At 47.0% G+C, this 16728-nt stretch overlaps 1 protein-coding gene across 7 annotated transcripts in view; it reads left to right on the top strand.

The window, feature by feature from the left end:
• CLDND1 (claudin domain containing 1) overlaps window positions 1–16728 on the top strand; it is a 275231-nt gene that overhangs the window by 155848 nt on the left and 102655 nt on the right. The window lies entirely within an intron of this gene.

Raw genomic sequence — 16728 nt, 5'->3', positions numbered from 1 at the left:
ATCTGGATTTGCCCTTTGATGGGTCCAATTTGACCCAAAAGCCGATGACCGCCTGGAAGAACTGCAGGCTTCCAAGGCTGCAGCCAAGTCCTTAGTTGCAGCTATCCGCCAACCACAACAGCCACTATCACTGAACTGGAGAGGGCAGTCCTTTCAGTGCTACTCTTCCTTCAATCAAGGAGGAAAAAGTCAGTCTGTACAAAAACAAGGGCAAAGAAGATATGCGCATGCTTCAAGAGGTTGTGGGGGAAAGACTACCCAGGCAGCAACCGCCTACTTTCCCTTATCCACAGCCTTAAAAAATCTGAGCAATTTACCGACAGGAGGCAGATTGGCCCGGTATCTGCAAGAATAGCACACCATTAAATCAGATGCATGGGCATTGCAAACAGTTGATGAAGGGTACAGTCTCCCATTTCTAAAGAGACCTCCAGATTATCCCCTGAGCGAACACACTCTTCGGGATTCAGGTGGGTTGACATTCCATCTACTTCCTGGTACCCAAAAAAGACAGAGGACTACGACCCATCCCGGACTTGAGGCGCTTGAACAAGTTCCTCATGAAGGACACATTCAAGATGGTCACTCTCTCGCACATCCTCCAGGCCCTCCAGCTCCAGGACTGGATGGTGTCCCTCGATCTTCAGGATGCTTACTTTCATGTGCCTATGAAACCCAGACACAGAAAATACTGGTGGTTCTTCACTCGCAGTTCTCGCTATCAATCTGGAGTACTGCCTTTCAGGGTTACCTGTGCCCCGAGGGCCTACACCATGTTGATGGCAGTGAGGGCAGAAAATCTAAGGAGGGGGGCGGATTCACATCGATGACTGGCAGATCAGAGCTTGTTCTCCCAAACATGCTCTGGAACATCTCAACAGAACCTGCCACTCTCTCCACAAACTGGGCTTCTCCCTCAAATTCAAGAATTCCCAGGTGACACCTTCTCAACAGCTTCAATTTATTGAGGTGGTCCTGGACTCTTCCTCCAGGAAGGCTTTGCCTCACGAGTTGGGGGCACAACATATCTTGCAGGTGGCAAAAGAAATTTTAAAATACCCAATATCGACCGGTATTCGATTTTTCAGACGTTGCTATGTATCATTGCATCCTGTATTCTCCTGGTGCCGGAGGTCACTGGAGGATAAGGGCCCTCCAGTGGGCCCTCAGATCCCAATGTTCATAGTTTTCAGGCACGATGACTGATCTTCTTCAGGTCCCGAGCAAGGTAGCACAGGATCTTCTGTGATGGGTCTGCAAGGAAAAGGTGATGATCGGGGAACCCATATGGCAACCTTGGCCAGAGATGACTGTAGTTACGGATGCTTCCCTCATGGGATGGGGAGCACACGTGGTCAGGCTTTGGTCCCCTGCTGAATCAAAACTACACATGAACCTGGGGGTGATCATACTGGTGCTGATTGCCTTTTTGCCTTCCATCCAGGGAAAGAACGTCCTGATAATGACAGAAAACATGATGGCCATTCATTACCTCAACAGAAGAGGAACTGTAGCGTCACTACCACTGTGCAAGGAGGAAATGCAGCTCTGGGTTTGGGCCCTACAAAACAGGATCTCTGTCAGCTGTCCAATTAGCCGAAAAAGAGAATACCACGGCGAACGCTCTGAGTAGGCAGAGCACTATCTCACATGAGTGGGAGTTGGCCCAGAAGTCCATTTAGAGATCTTTGCCCTTTGGGGAACCCTTCAAGTGGATCTGTTCATGTGTAGTATCAACAGGAAGTGCAGCCTGCTCGGCTCCAGGGAATTTCCTCAGAGCAGAGCTCTGGGGGACGCTTTTGTAGTGGACTGGGAATGTCCACTGCTGTACACGTTCCCACCAGTCCCAGTCATCCCTCGAGTCATCAGGAGATTGAGGAAGTTCGGGAAATCCATGCTCCTGATTGCCCTCCATCTGCCCTCCATTCCGTCTTCCCCAGAGAGTGGATCTACTCTCGCAGCAGGGAGGCTGTCTTCTTCACCCAGGATTCACAACACTTGAACCTACATGCCTGGTTTTTGAGAGGTAAAGATGCAAAGATTGCGACCTCCCGGAAGATGTTATGGGGGTGTTGTTTTCGGCTAGAAGACCAGTAACTAAAGCACTATACTGCTGCCATTGGAACAAGTTTTGCAGCTGATGTCCAGCTGAAGCTATAGATCCTTTCTCTTTCAATACACATTCAGTGCTTTCTTTTTTACTGCACCTTGCCCATCAGGGGCTGCAGGTGGCTACGGTTAAGAGATCCTTTGCTGCATTATCAATATTCATACGCACACCGGAACAGGACTCTTATTTTAAGGTGCCTTATTGTAATACAATTCCTGAAAGGACTGACGAGCTCATTTCCACTGGTCCCTTTTCTGTTTTTTGTCCTGGGATTTGAATTTGTTATGCATTCTTGATGGGAGCGCCGTTTGGATGGCTCCATTCCTATCCTCTCAGGCTACTAATGTGAAACACCATTGTTTTAGTGGCTTTCATCTCTGCTCACATGGTTGGTGAGGCCAATCCTAGAAGCCACCTTTCACAGTATTCTCTAAGGGAAAGGTTGTTTTGAGGGTTCGTCCCTCTGTCCCCTCATCTATCTAAAAAAATCACATTAGCAGCTTTCTGCCCCCTCCTCACCCTTCCAAGGATAGAGAGGTTACACAGGCTTGACCCGAAAAGAGCTCTTAGCTTCTACATCTCAAGAATGTCAAATATCAAACAAGTTATTTATTGGCTACACTGGTCACAAATTAGGACCAGCCATGACCAAACAAATACTGTCGAGATGGATTATCCTATGCATTTCGGAGTGCTACTCCATTGCTGGAAAATATGTCCCATATCATTTAGGAGCCCATTCCACCAGGGGATTGGCAACCACTTTAGCACTACAAAGAGGTGTACCAGTGCAGGACACTTGCGATGCAGCATCGTGATCCTCCCTCCATACTTTGTCAAAACACTATTGCTTAGATGCCCTTTCGGGTCGGGATGCTCGATTCGGAAGAGCGGCTCCGCACAATATTATGTGCTTATGGAAACAACATAAAATTCAGCTTCTCCCACCGCCTTCTTCAAAACTGTGGGAGTCTATCTAAGATGAGGAATCCATGGGAGGAACATCCATCAGAAAGAACATTCCCTGGGCTCAGATAAGGAATCCATGGGAGGAACATCCATCAGAAAGAACATTCCCTGGGGGTAAGTAATGTTTTTTTTTTGCCTCTTTTTCCAGCCCTTCCTTGGGATAGATTGTCCTTTTCTTCTTCCACCATGAGTAGGGAATGGATATTTTCATGTTAGCCTGGCCCCTGTCAAGCAGCCAGGCCATTGTATCATTGCAAGAAGTAACAAAGCATGACACCAACTTCCTATTTTTCTCCTGGCTGGTTCTCTGCTTGTAAAGCATCACAGCTCTGGGTTCTCCAAGCTTCTTTGACTTTATGCTAGGTAAGAACGTTTTCCTGCATTTGGAATCGTGAATACCTTTCCTCGGGCCATCCCTGTTCACCAGTGCATCTTCAGAGCAGTTCAATAAGTCAGGAATTCAGCTAATAATTTGTTTCCGGTCTGTGGCTTCTGTGGGCTGCATGTTAAGTCACTGAACTCTAGATCACTATGTCACAGTACGTTTTTGATGTTTGTAACCATGTTGCCAATTGTAGAGTAATTAATTTGTGTTTTGTTGCTGTATCGTTGTTTGATGACCATGTCAATTATTTCCTGACAAAGTGTAGTTTAGATATTGGACGCTGATAGATTGAGAAAATGTTTTGTAAGGTGTGTTGTGTGTAACAAAATCCCATATTTTAGGCTGGGTGATGGGGCTGCTGTGACAATGGGTGTCGTATGCCACCACTGCATGGTTGAGGTAAACTGAGAATCTTCTAGGCTCCTCCGGCCATCACCACTGTGAGGAATTCTGTATAGTCATCACTGATCCCCAGCCTAAAGTCTCCTCCTATGTGGCCAGGGGAAGGCAGCAGCTACCTGATCCTGACCCTGGGGTGGTATTCTGAGGGTGGATGACATGGGAGGAGATGGCTGTCAGGGGACAGTGTTGACTCCAACAGCAGAGAAGTAGTATTCCTCTTTTCTGGAGGGTTTAATGGCATGTTGTCATTATTCATCTATGGTGGCCATTTAAACCCAAGGTTCACCTGCAGTTAGGGGAACGAAAAAGGAGAGACGAGAAGGGCTGCGAAGTGCGCGTAGCGGGAGGCAAGACCGGTGGCAGAGACAAGCCCACGGAGAAGAGCCGTGGGGAGAAGAAGAGACGTCTGCCAGTAGCAGATTGGTGGCATTCAGGACCAGAGAAGAGGATCTCCGGTGAAGCTAAGGTGAATGTTGTGCAGCGGGGTCCAGGGAGATGTGCTCCTGCCGAGCTGCACTGGTTCTGACGGCGAAGGACTCTGAACTCGACGCAGGAACCAAACAAGACTCTGAGGGGAAGCTGGCCCCTTGCAAGCTCTTCATAGCAGCCTCACTGTGAACCGGTGAGTCCGCCAAGGCGAGTAGGGGCTGTGGACGTGTGTTTGGAAAGCATTTTTTAATACCGACCACATGGAACTGAAAAGAGAAGGCAAACATGACACAATTCTCCTGACCTGAAATGTCATTTTGGGGAAACCTGGAACCAGCATTGCCATAGGCGAAAGGACACTGTGAGAGAAACAAAGAGGCAAGAGTTGTACAGTTCTCCTGACATGACATGACATGCCAGTTGGGAGAAACCTGGATAAGCATTGCCAAGAGCCAAGAGATGAAAGACAGAGCTTGAACAAACCCTCATATATGGGATGTTAGTGTGGGGGTAATTGGTACAAGTAACGACTGAAGTCAACAAAGTTGTGCTATTGATGTACAATTGTGTGATACCTAAGGAGAATGTGAATGTTGCAGAGAGGCCTGATAAGAGTATCAGGTAGTGAACCTTTCTGGAAAGAGATACCTGGCAGGACAGTACACTAGACAATCTGCATGAACCAAAAGGGGAGATATTCCTGGCAGGAGAGTAAACCACAATATCAAGAGTTTTAGTTGATGAGTTTCCTGGCAAGAGAGTCTACCGGGAAACTTACTTTGAACTGGTGTGGAGGAGAAGCGTTGTCGTCTTAAGTTGTTGTTTCAATTGAACATTTTGTCAACCAGAGACTTTGAAAAGACTTGCCTTTTGCCATACTTGAAAAGACATTTGTTTAACCATCCTAAAAAGTAGGAAAGACTTTCCTTTGCTATATTCCAACCAGTGTTGTGGAAAAGAAATTTTTGTTTTGCCATCCTGAAAGACTAGGAGATTCTTCCTCTTTGTTATATTCTAGCCAGTGTTGTGGAAGGAACATTTGTTTTGCTATCCTGAGGAACGTATTAGGTAAAATAGACATTTGTATTGCCTCGAAGAGACTGGTCTTGACTCAGAACACTGCAAACAGTTTTCCTGAAATAATCCAGGGGTGTTTGACATTGTTTTGGTTGAAGTCATATGTTTGTTTTGCACATTTATTTTGAGTTAAAATCTCAAACATTTACCTTGCACCTTTTACTTGTGTATGTTATGTGAGGGTCAGATTTAGTTTGGACACAAGGTCAGCCTGCTTTAGTCTGAGTTTCATAGGAAGTGACATTCACGTTTGGATAGGGAAAGTTTGGCCTTTATCCAAGCCCCTCTCTATTAATAAAATGGCTAATGTTGAGAATATTACCACTTTGTGTCTGCCTCTCATTTCGGACTCCTCACACCACCCTGGTGAAAGTACTGCTTCACTTCACCCTCAGGGAACCCGAGACATGCAAAGACCAGACCCGCTAGGGATAGAGGTCCTGGCAGGAGGAACCCAGGAGACCAGGCTGAGGGACTCTAGGCACTGGAAGAAGAGAACCACTTAATGGAGTGGAAAGTGATGCACAACTTTTCAGAAATGGGGGAAGGGAAGGTATGTTCTCTACAGAGGAGGAGGCGGTTGAGAGCGAAGGATCAGAGTGGAAAGAAGAAAATACGGTAGTGGCTGAAGGTGATAAGCAAAGAAAATCTAAAGGGGGGGGAGGGTGTTGGGAGAAACTCCAGGAAGTGGGCGGATGAAGGTGAGAAAGGAGAGGCTGATGAAGTGGGAGGGCAAGGAGGAGGGAGTGTCTAGAGAGGTGCAAGTTGAGAGAAAAATATTTATGTTGCAGGAGGAAGGATGGGGAATAAGGAATCAGGAGTATGACTCTGACATAAGGGCACTGTAGTGGTTGGCAAATACTTTTATTAAAGTAAAACGAGGGTTGGAGAAAGCCCCATCTCACCCTAACTCTAAGAGGGGTTTCCCTGCCTCAAACAAACTAAAGGATGTCTGTGTCAGAATGTCCAAAGTAAAGTTCTCCGTCCTGTGTCCAAATCCTAACCTGACCCTTACACGCTAAACTCAAGATCAAGCTAAAAGGAAAATAGTCTTTCAGCTGGTCGGCTGTAGCTCTTTTCCAAAGTTCCAAAAGGTGCAAAAAGAAATCAACAACCAAAGTTCCACAAGTCTCAGGAGATGATTCCCTTAGTTTCTCAAGCTCTTTACAGTTTACCGTTTTAAAGGGTATGGTTCTTCCATAGATATGTCACTCTTTCACAATGCCAAGAAGTTATTTCTCTTCTCTTGGCTCCTCAGAGTTTTCCAACAGTACCAGAGGGAATGACTCCCTTCCCCTGGTTGCAATGTTCACAGTACCAAGAGGTTCCCTTTCTTGGAATTTATTGTGTCCTCCCACGTATTCCATTTCTTGGATATTTGTTATCCAGCTTCAGCTGCTTCTGAATTTTATTTTCAGCAGATGGCGCTGTGTGTCGATGCAGTTGACTCGATGTCCATGTAAGGGCCTCCATCTTGAGGGTGATGTCATCGAAGGCATACATAGCACGCGGAGCCCCTGTTGGCTTCAGTTCTGTTTTTCCAAGTAAGCTCACGCTTCGAGAAACGCGCTTCTTTTGTTCTAATCGTGAAAATGTCTTCTTCCTCGACGCCTACTACCCCGAAGACCAGGTTCAAGAAGTACCGGGACTGCGACTCCAAGATGTCGATAACCAACCCACATTGCGTTTGTCTGTGGCATCTCAGTGTGGAGCACAAGACCTCGGCAAGCTCCAAATGCGAGTCAATGACCAGAAAAGCTCTGAAGGAGCGAAAGGGGAAATTGGCAGTAGGTAAAAAAAAAAATCCAATCTACTACCCTGTCGAAGAAACTTTCTTTGGGCGAGCCAAGAGGCGACTCTCCTCAAAGGAAGAAGGTTAAAAGATCCAGGTCAAGGAGTGGCTCCCACCACTCCTCATCGCCGTTGTGGAAATAGAAGAAGAAAAAAAGTCATCACTGGTCGCCTTCTTCGACTTTGTCGTCAGACACCTCCCCCGAGAGGGTATCTTGTCCCACTAAGGCCTCCACACCTGCAGAATGGGAAGCATTTAGATCAGAAATGCTAAAAATATTTAAGAGGCAAAAACCCTCAAGTAGCCATGCTTCTACCGCTACTTCCAAGCAAGCCGGTAAGGAAAGGGCTCGAGCCAAATCCTCTATGCCCTCAAGCACGGGACGAAGGCCAGATCCTAATTGAAAGCCATCAAGGCCTTGACAAGATGATAAATCATCGAAGCATCCTTCGAGCCGTAAGTCAAAGCATATGTCGAGGTCGTCAAAACAATCAACGGCAGCTGCGCCATCGACGCAAGCTGTGGTATCGATGCCAGATGCGCCATCTACGCCAATGGCACCTTTGACACTATTGAAACCAAAAAATATTTCAGTAAAGATTTCGACGACTCCTCGAGCGTCGAGTTCACAATTTCTTAAGCCTTTGATGGCTATTCCAGACGAGACATATATTCCTTTACCAAGGAGGGACTACTTCAAATCTCTCACCTCAATTTATGAGGAAAATGAACCATCACATAATGATGCGCCATTTGGCCTTCAATATGGTACACTAAATGTGTCTGAGAGTTTTATTTCAGATGAGGCTAGATTAAAAGATCTTTACAACAATTTACAAGCAGCCAGTGGGGTAGACGCCTCACCAGAGCTAGAATTTGGTAGACCTGAAGCTGGTGAGCATGCAGATGCACCATATAGAAAATTAATGTCTAAAGTTGTAGACTATTTGGGTGGAGTAGGCCTACCCTCCCCTTTGAGTAGGATGATCTAACAGGCATCTTTGATAAGGGTCTGCAAATGGATCCCATTTTACCATTTCACATCGCTCGCCAAAAAAGTGGCTGCAAATTGGGAAATGCCAGAGTCTAATCCAGCACTAAACAAAAATGTGACTAAAAATACTGCCCATCTAGTAGTGACCCCAACTACTTATCAAAACACCCCACACCAGAGAGTCTGGTGGTACAGGCAGCTACCACAACTTCAGCTTATCCAGCTATCCCTCCAGAAGGGGATGACAAGAGAGTATATGCATGGGCAAGGAAAGTATTTTCTGCAGGGAGCGTGGCTCTTAAATCAGCCAACTCTACGTGTGCCCTAGAAACATTCTCATTCACTCTATGGGACTGTATTTCCATGGCGGCAGAGCACATTCCTGAGGGGGAGGAAAGAGACAGGTTCTTGGCTATTGTAAGAGACGGCAAAGAAGCCATGTGCGAGTCTCCTCAGTTGGGTCTGGATTCTGCTGACAGCATCTGCAGAGCCATGGCAACAAGCACCGTAATAGGTATATTCGCATGGTTGAGGAAGTCTGGATTTGCAGTCCAGACTCCTTAACCTGCCTTTTGACGGATCTCGCAGTTTTGGTAACAAGGCTGACGAAGGCCTTCAGAAGTTGCAGACCTCGAAGGCGGCAGCCAAATCCTTAGGTGCCGCTATTAGGCAGCCTCAGCCCTTTTGCTCTATTGGACAGCCTTGGAGGGGCAGATCTTTTCTCTACTACTCCTCAGTCGGAAGAGCGAGAGGCATGACTGGTCAAAGAGGCCAAAGAAGATTCCCTGGTGGTGGCTGAGGGCGAAGTGCAAAGCCCGCTCAAGCAGGGACATAGGGACATCCTTACCAACTGCCACTGCATCAGCCACCTCAAAACCTCTCTGAGGTCTTGAGTCACGTAACACCAGTGGTAGGCAGGCTGTCCCAGCATCTGAAAGAATGGCAAGACATTACTTTGGATGCTTGTACATTGGAAACCATAGCCCAAGGTTACTGCCTCCCCTTCATTAAGAGACATCAAAACCATCCACCCGGGCGCCACTCTTTGAGGATTCCAGATCTGCTTCTTGTGCAGGAAATGTTGACTCTGCTAGAGAAAGGCGCTATAGAACCAGTGCCTGAAGTGGAGACGAACAAGGGATGGTACTCTCCATATTTCCTAATACCCAAGAAGGATGGGAGGACTGAGACCCATCTTGGACTTGAGATGCGTTCCTCAGGAAAGACAATTTCAAGATGGTCACACTTTCTCAGATCCTTCAGGCCCTCCAACTCCAGGATTGGATGGTGTCATTGGACCTTCAGAATGCTTATTTTCATGTGCCAATACATCTCAAGCACAGAAAATACCTTAGGTTTGCCGTTGGCGGTTCTCATTATCAGTTTCGAGTTCTGCCTTTCGGGCTGACCTCCGCCCAAGGGTTTTCACCAACTGATGGCGGTGGAGGTAGCGAGTCTCAGAAGAGGGGGGGATTCACGCCTACGCCTACCTGGACGATTGGCTGATCAGGGCGTGTTCTCCCGAACAAGTCATGGATCATCTCAACGTCACCTCCCGCTCTCTTCACAGACTGGGCTTCTCCCTCAGTTACAAGAAGTCCCATATGACACCTTCTCAAAAGCTCCAGTTCATCGGGGCTGTACTGGATACATACTTGGGGAAGAGCTCGCCACCCGAGGTGAGGGTTGAAGACATTTTGAAGATGGTCTCCAAGTTTCAGAGTGCCCAGTATCTTCCGACCTTCGACTTCTTAAGGTTGGTCGGCCTCATGGCATCCTGCATTTTCCTGGTGCCAGAGGCTCGCCTGAGAATGAGATCCCTTCAATGGGCTCTCAGGACACAATGGTCTTAATTTGCAGGAAACATGTCAGACCTACTTCAGGGTTGCACAGGATCTCCTGTGGTGGGCCTGCGAGGACAACATTCTGAAGGGAGAACCTTTTTGGCAACCATGGCCGGAGATAACGGTAGTGACGGATGCCTCACTCACTGGGTGGGCAGCCCACGCCAACAATCTGACCATCAGCAGTGGTTGGTCTCCATCGGAGTCCAAACTACACATCAATCCTTTAGAGCCGAGGGCAATCGGACTTGCGGCGAAGGCTTTTCTGCCCTCTGTACTGGGAAAGAGTGTCCTGATAATGATGGACAACACAGTGGCCATGTACTACTTCAACAAGAGAGGAGGTGTAGGGTCACTACCACTGTGCAGAGAGGCAATGCCGCTCTGGTACTGGGTAATTCAAGAAGGAATCTCCCTAACAGCAGTTCACCTAGCCGAAGAGGAGAACACGGCGGCGGACGCTCTGAGCAGGCAGAGCACAGTCTCCCACGAGTGGGATCTAGCTCAGGAAGTCCTTCAAGAGATCTTCACCCTTTGGGAAACCCCTCAAGTGGATCTGTTTGTATCCAGTGTCAACCAGAAGTGTGAACTGTACTGCTCCAGGGAATTTCTTTCAAGAGGAGCTCTAGGATACATGTTTGTGGTGGATTGGGAGTTTCCCCTCCTGTACGCGTTTCCGCCAGTCCCTGTCATAGCTCACGTGATCAGGAGGTTGAGAAAGTTCGGAAAACTCATGATCCTAATTTCCCCGGACTGGGGCAGGAGTACTTGCTACCCGAACCTTCTGGACTTGTCCATCTGCCCTCCAAAGCGTCTTCCACAATGAGGACTTTCTCTCATGAGAGGAGGGTCGTGTTCTCCATCCAGAGGTCAAGAATTTCAGCCTTCACACATGGTTTCTGAGAGGCTGCGATACAAGGATTGGGACCTCCCAGAGGACGTAATGGAGATTTTGCTTTCGGCCAGAATACCAGCAACAAAGTCCTTGTACCGTTGCCGTTGGAACACATTCTGCAGCTGGTGCAAGGAGAAGAATGTAGACCCTTTACTATGCAAGACACCAGAGGTGTGATCATTCCTACCTTACTGAGCCAATCTGGGGCTCCAGGTTGGAACAATTAATCTGGGGCTCTAGGTTGGAACAATTAAAGGCTATTTGGCAGCGCTATCCATCTTTAAGCGCTCTTCAGAGAATTCTTCATATTTTAAGGTCCTACTGATAACTCCATTCTAAAGGGACTCACCAATGTGTCCCCCCCATCTGCTTTCCAGGTTCAACTTTGGGACCTTAATCTGGTATTAACATTTCTTATGTGTGCTTCCTTTGAACCTCTACATTCATGCCCATTAAGGTTGCTAACATTTAAAACCATTCTATAGGTAGCATTAACTTCAACCCGTATAGTGAGTGAATTGCAGGCACTATCATCCAAGCCACTCTTTACTATTTTCCACAATCCACAAAGATAAGGTTGTTCTGAGGGATAAGCCTTCATTTTTCACCTAAAGTCATTTCAGATTTTCATGTAGGACAGGAAATTGTATTGCCCACTTTCTATCCTCCACCTCATCCTGGCAAAGAGGAGGAGAGATTACACAGATTGGATCCATGTAGAGTTTTAAGCTTCTATATCTCTAGATTATCCAAACTTCGTATAGATGATCAGCTTTTTATAGGCTATACAGGTCACAAACTGGGTCAGGCTGTGACAAAGCAGACCTTATCCGGATGGATCATTCTGGCAATCTCAGAATGTTACAGGCTGGCAGGCAAGGATCCTTGAGAAGGCTTAAGGGCCCATACCACCAGGGGCATGGCTACCTCTATGGTTCTGCAAAGGGGTATACTGATCAAAAACATTTGTGAGGCAGCTACGTGGTCTACTATACACACGTTCACAAAGCATTACTGCCTTGAGTCTTCCCTCGGTAAGGATGGAAGCTTTGGAAAGGCTGTCCTCCATTCGGTTCATGAAAACCATTCATAGCTAAATTCTTACTGCCTCTACCAAAACAAACACTGCTTTGGGAGTCTATCAAAGATGAGGAATACGTGGGAGGACACAATCCATCCGAAGAACAAGTTACTTACCCCTGGTAATGTTCTTTCGACTGGAGGTTCCTCCCACGTATTCCTCATCTCCCTCCCAGCCTACCCCGCCGTAGAATTTCTTATGCTATTACATCTTTTGCTCCTTCAGAGCTTAGTACGGTCAAACCCGTGGTTATGCGGGTAGTTTCTACTGTAAGAAAAAACAGAACTGAAGCCAATGGGGGCTGCGTGTGCTACATATGCCTTCGATGACATCACCCTCGAGATGGAGGCCCTCGAGGGACATTGAGTCGACTGCATCGACTCACAGTGCCCACTCCATATAAACATTTTTCTGAAGCAGCTGAAGCTGGATAACAAATATCAAAGATGAGGAGAACGTGAGAGGAACATCCAGTCGAAAGAACAATACCAGGGGTAAGAAACTTGTTCTTCTCTTGGTAAATCACAATTTCTTATTCCTAGGTGAATGCCTCCCTTCTCCTGGTCACAATATTTACAGTACCAAGAGTTGCCTTTCTTCTATTGGCCAAACACAATGTCCAATTACTTGGGGAATGACTCCCTTCCCCTGGTCACAATGCTCACAGTACCAAGAGATTGCCCTTCACAGCACAATCTCCAATCACTAGGGGAATGCCTCCATTTCCCTAGTCGCAATGTTCACAGTACCTAGAGGTTGCCTTTCTTCTGTTGGCAGACACAATCGCCAATCACTAGGTGAATGCCTCCCTTACCTTAGTCGCAATGTTCAAGTTCCAACCCCTGGGGGAATTATTGATTTCCACTGGATTTCATGCATTCAAGAAGGTGACTCCCTCCTCTTGTTCACATCTTATATGCAGATTCTTGGCAAGCATGAGAGCAAGTCCGAGACCCTCCTCTGCCAGTCGGGTACACTCTCCTCCTTTGCTTCCAAATACTTGTCCTAACACAATCGGGTGCTGGTCCCAGACTTGCTGTCAGTGTGCCTGGTGTACTCTCCTGCCAGGACATTCTTAATGTGTAACAGTTCAACACTTTTATATTTTCTTCACTCAGCCATTGGGTCCTCGACCTGCTTTCACTTTCTTCATTCAACAATTGACTTCGTGTCCCAGCTCCCCTGCTCAGGTTCACCCAGTTCATGTAATTTTCCTTTAATGGTCTACGGTGTATGCCACAAAGCGCCCTGGCGTCCCAACTCTCCTTTCTGGGCTCACTGGTTTCTCCGGGCTGCTTCAGCGTTCTCTGCGGTTTGTAATTATCCCAGCGGCTTGTTGTCTCCTCTTGTAGGCGTCTGGTCGGCTCTCCGATACCCAGGATGCCTCAGCCTTCGTTCTACAGCTTCCTTGGCTCTCTGCCTCTACGCGGCATACCTCTGGCTTTCAAGCCTCTTGTGATGTATCTCTGGGTGCTTCCTTGCTCCCCGCTGCAATTTGCTTCTTCTCAGTTTCCCGACCCACATCGGGAATAATGGTTCTCCATGTTTCTTGACACTTTGTTTTTAAACGTCCAGCACTGTGAGAAACCTGAGGGTATTCTCACCCCTAGCCCCCTTGGATCCTCTGCGCAAGTGGCCAGGGAAAGGCCATCACTCTAGGATTACCCACAGGGCAGAGAAGTGAGGGAGGAACACCTGGGTGGAAGGTCCTCGGGAATGGGAGTGGGGTGCCCTTGGGCAAGACATGGTATGCCCCTTTTTCCTATTGACGACCAACCAAGCCCTTCCCCAACCTTCTTGGGCTGTTATAAGCCAGTTTCCCTGAACTCTCCACATATGACATTTGACAATACTGGGACGAAGAGGCAACTAAGAGCTGTGAAGACTACACTCTTTTATCACTCTGGTACTGGGACGAGGAAGATGCCTGCTAAAAACTGAGAGGGTCAGGCATGTCCCGTTTACTGTGGTCAGGCAGGGCTAATTGGACATCCACACCTGCAGCTGTGAAGGGACTGCATGTGTATAAAAGGAGACCAAACCAGCTGCAAACCGAGCACCTGGGAGAGAAGCAGGAAGGCCGGTGCAAGGAGCAGGGATTCTTATTTGAGAAGCACGCCGAGACACTGAGGCCTGTAGAGAGAGGCAGTCTATGGAAGTGTGGCGTGGGAGCTGGAGCTCCGTGGAGCGGACTGAACATTACGAAGGGAGCCCTGTTGAGAGGCTACCCCTTTCTGTTGTGTTCAAGATGGTTGTTCCCCTGTGTTCAGAGGTCGACACAGGAGTGCCTGAGGGGCAGGAGTTGGACCCTTGACCTGAAAAGTAGAAGGCCATGTGATCCACGCTGCTGGGGAAGCTGTGAACGTGACAAGTGAGTTTCTCGCAAGTGAAAACCCCGGTGTGCGAGCGTTTGACCTTTACTATTCGAAAGGAATACTTTGTATCGTAATGGTCGCGTGTTTGAGGAAACACGTATTCGAAGGTCTCTGATTTAAACCATTGTCAACGATTGAACTATCAGTAATACTTTGTATCGAAATGGTCGTGTGTGGAAGAAAACACGTTTTTTTCGAAAACTCTCCGAGTGCTGGACATTTCGTTTGAAGCAAACTAAAAGAATATTAAACAGCGGGTTGAGTTGAAAGTGTATTTCGAGTACAACCCATATTTATTGAATACTAAACTGAATGAAAACTTACAAATAAGCAGTACTGTTTGGTATATATTGAATTCTAAAGTGAATGGAACTTTAACAATGAATTTTGAATCCAAGCAAAACAATTGTATGCTGAACTCTAAAGTGAATGGAACTTTAACATTGAATTAAAGAGAGGCATATTGAATACAAACTACCTCTAGCAGAAATATATATTGAAAGCAGAATGAACTCGAACCCTGAAGTTTAATCTAATAGTCAAGATATTTACAGGAAAATCAAACATAAAAAGAGGGCACAAGTGTGGCAAAGATCCCTAAGAAGATAAAGGATATTTTTGTGGTACTTGAACTGACTCCTGGGGAAGGGAACCCTGAGACTTGAAACGTTTACTGCCTGGAGGACGGAGTGGAACCGTTTTGCCTGGAACCTGGGGAAGGGAACCCCGAGTATTGGTTAAAACTGTATCATCCTGAGCTTAAGAAAGGTAACTTTGAGACTTTTGTTGGAACTGTTTTATACTTGAGGAAGGGAGCTGAATGGAAGCTGCAAGCTGGAAGAAGCGCAGAACATTGTTGGACACGGTTTCTTTTAGTTGCTGACATCTACACATTGTATAGTTTAATTGTGAGGGCAAGTATATGTTTTGGATACAGACAGATTCTTAAGTTGAATTCTTTGACTCAGACTTTCCTTAGTTTCATTTAGGTAGGGGAATCCCACCTTAGCATTGGGCAAGATAGCCCTTTTTCCATTCTGACATTTAAGTTAATAAAGTGTTTTATTTTAAATTCTGAATCGGTTGTCTGTGTCTTGCTTCATTATGCCTTTGCAGCACCTATCCGATCCTTCCAACAACTAGCGCACATCTCGGGCTTCCCGGCTTCAGCGCTTTGCATTGGTCTATTGCTCTTCTTTGTCTCAGTCATTCAACTACAAGAGTATGAAAGAGCCTTGTTGTCAGTCCGGACTGGATGTTCTGTTTTTATATTCCAGTATGCCATACAGGATTGGAGAATTAAGGGGTTGGTGTCATATCCTGAGTGGAAAGCGGGAGACCATGTTCCAGCTCGTGAGTCCACCTCACCCCCATGAGGGTCGTCTCCCCTCATGTGATCCGCCCTCATATAGCTGGCCACATGAGGGGAGGTATTCCCCGGGAAAGTAGTGATGACATTGCCAGATTCGTCATATAATGGACAAGAGCGTTAGAGGAGCTACATCTGAGGGGGGAGGTGTGGCTGAGAAGAGAGGGACAGCCAGAAGAGGGAGTGAGAAGAAAGGTGAAATGGAAAAAGTGAAGGAGGTTGGCACAAAATCCCTTGTACACATCACTGTCTAGGAGGAAGCAGAGCGGGGAGAAAAATGGTAGAAAGGAATGGGAGTAAGAGGGCAGAGGAAGATGACTGGATCTTTTCAGGGTGTTGAGGATGTGCTAAGTGAAAGATCACTGGCTGAGGAGATGGGACAAAGGTAGAGAACTCAGACGTCTGAGGTATCCAGGCCAAGAGTCTCCTGCCTCACAGCATTCTTAGCAAGACTAAGTTTGCCATAGTCACATAGTACCGGTGCCCCACCATACCCAGGCATAGGGAGGTCTGGAACAGCTTCATTCAGATATTGGAATCCTGAATGATGCACCCAGCGCTCCTTGAGCCCTGAACGGTGCAATTGTCTACCTGAGAGATCAATCTCGTGACACGTCAATGACTGAACAAACCCTCAGCTAAGAAACTAAAGAAATACCGCAGACAGTTCAAACCCCACAGGCTTTGCTTGCCTTGTTTCAGATCACAATAGACAGGTTTATGGGAACATGTACACAGTTACAGATGGGCCCAGGTCATCCATGCAGTGTTTCTGTTAGCTCCCCCCTCAAGGGTGGATAGATTTGATGACTCCAACATTGTATGGATGCGTCATGAGTTCTAAATATATGGGATAGTGGAGCATTTTGTGGACTCCGAAGAGAGGTTGGGGGAATAGTTAGTGTATTGGCTCTCCTCGTTCTCTCTTTTGGACCTTTTGAAAGGGGTAGGTAGACCAAAACAGTGCTGATGTCTTCCCACGCTATTGGGAAATGCAGACTATTTC

This window comes from Ambystoma mexicanum, chromosome 12 (genome assembly GCF_040938575.1).
Source record: "Ambystoma mexicanum isolate Mex_15411 chromosome 12, UKY_AmexF1_1, whole genome shotgun sequence".
Taxonomy (NCBI): Eukaryota; Metazoa; Chordata; class Amphibia; order Caudata; family Ambystomatidae; genus Ambystoma; species Ambystoma mexicanum.
This window is presented reverse-complemented; position numbering and strand designations above follow the sequence as displayed.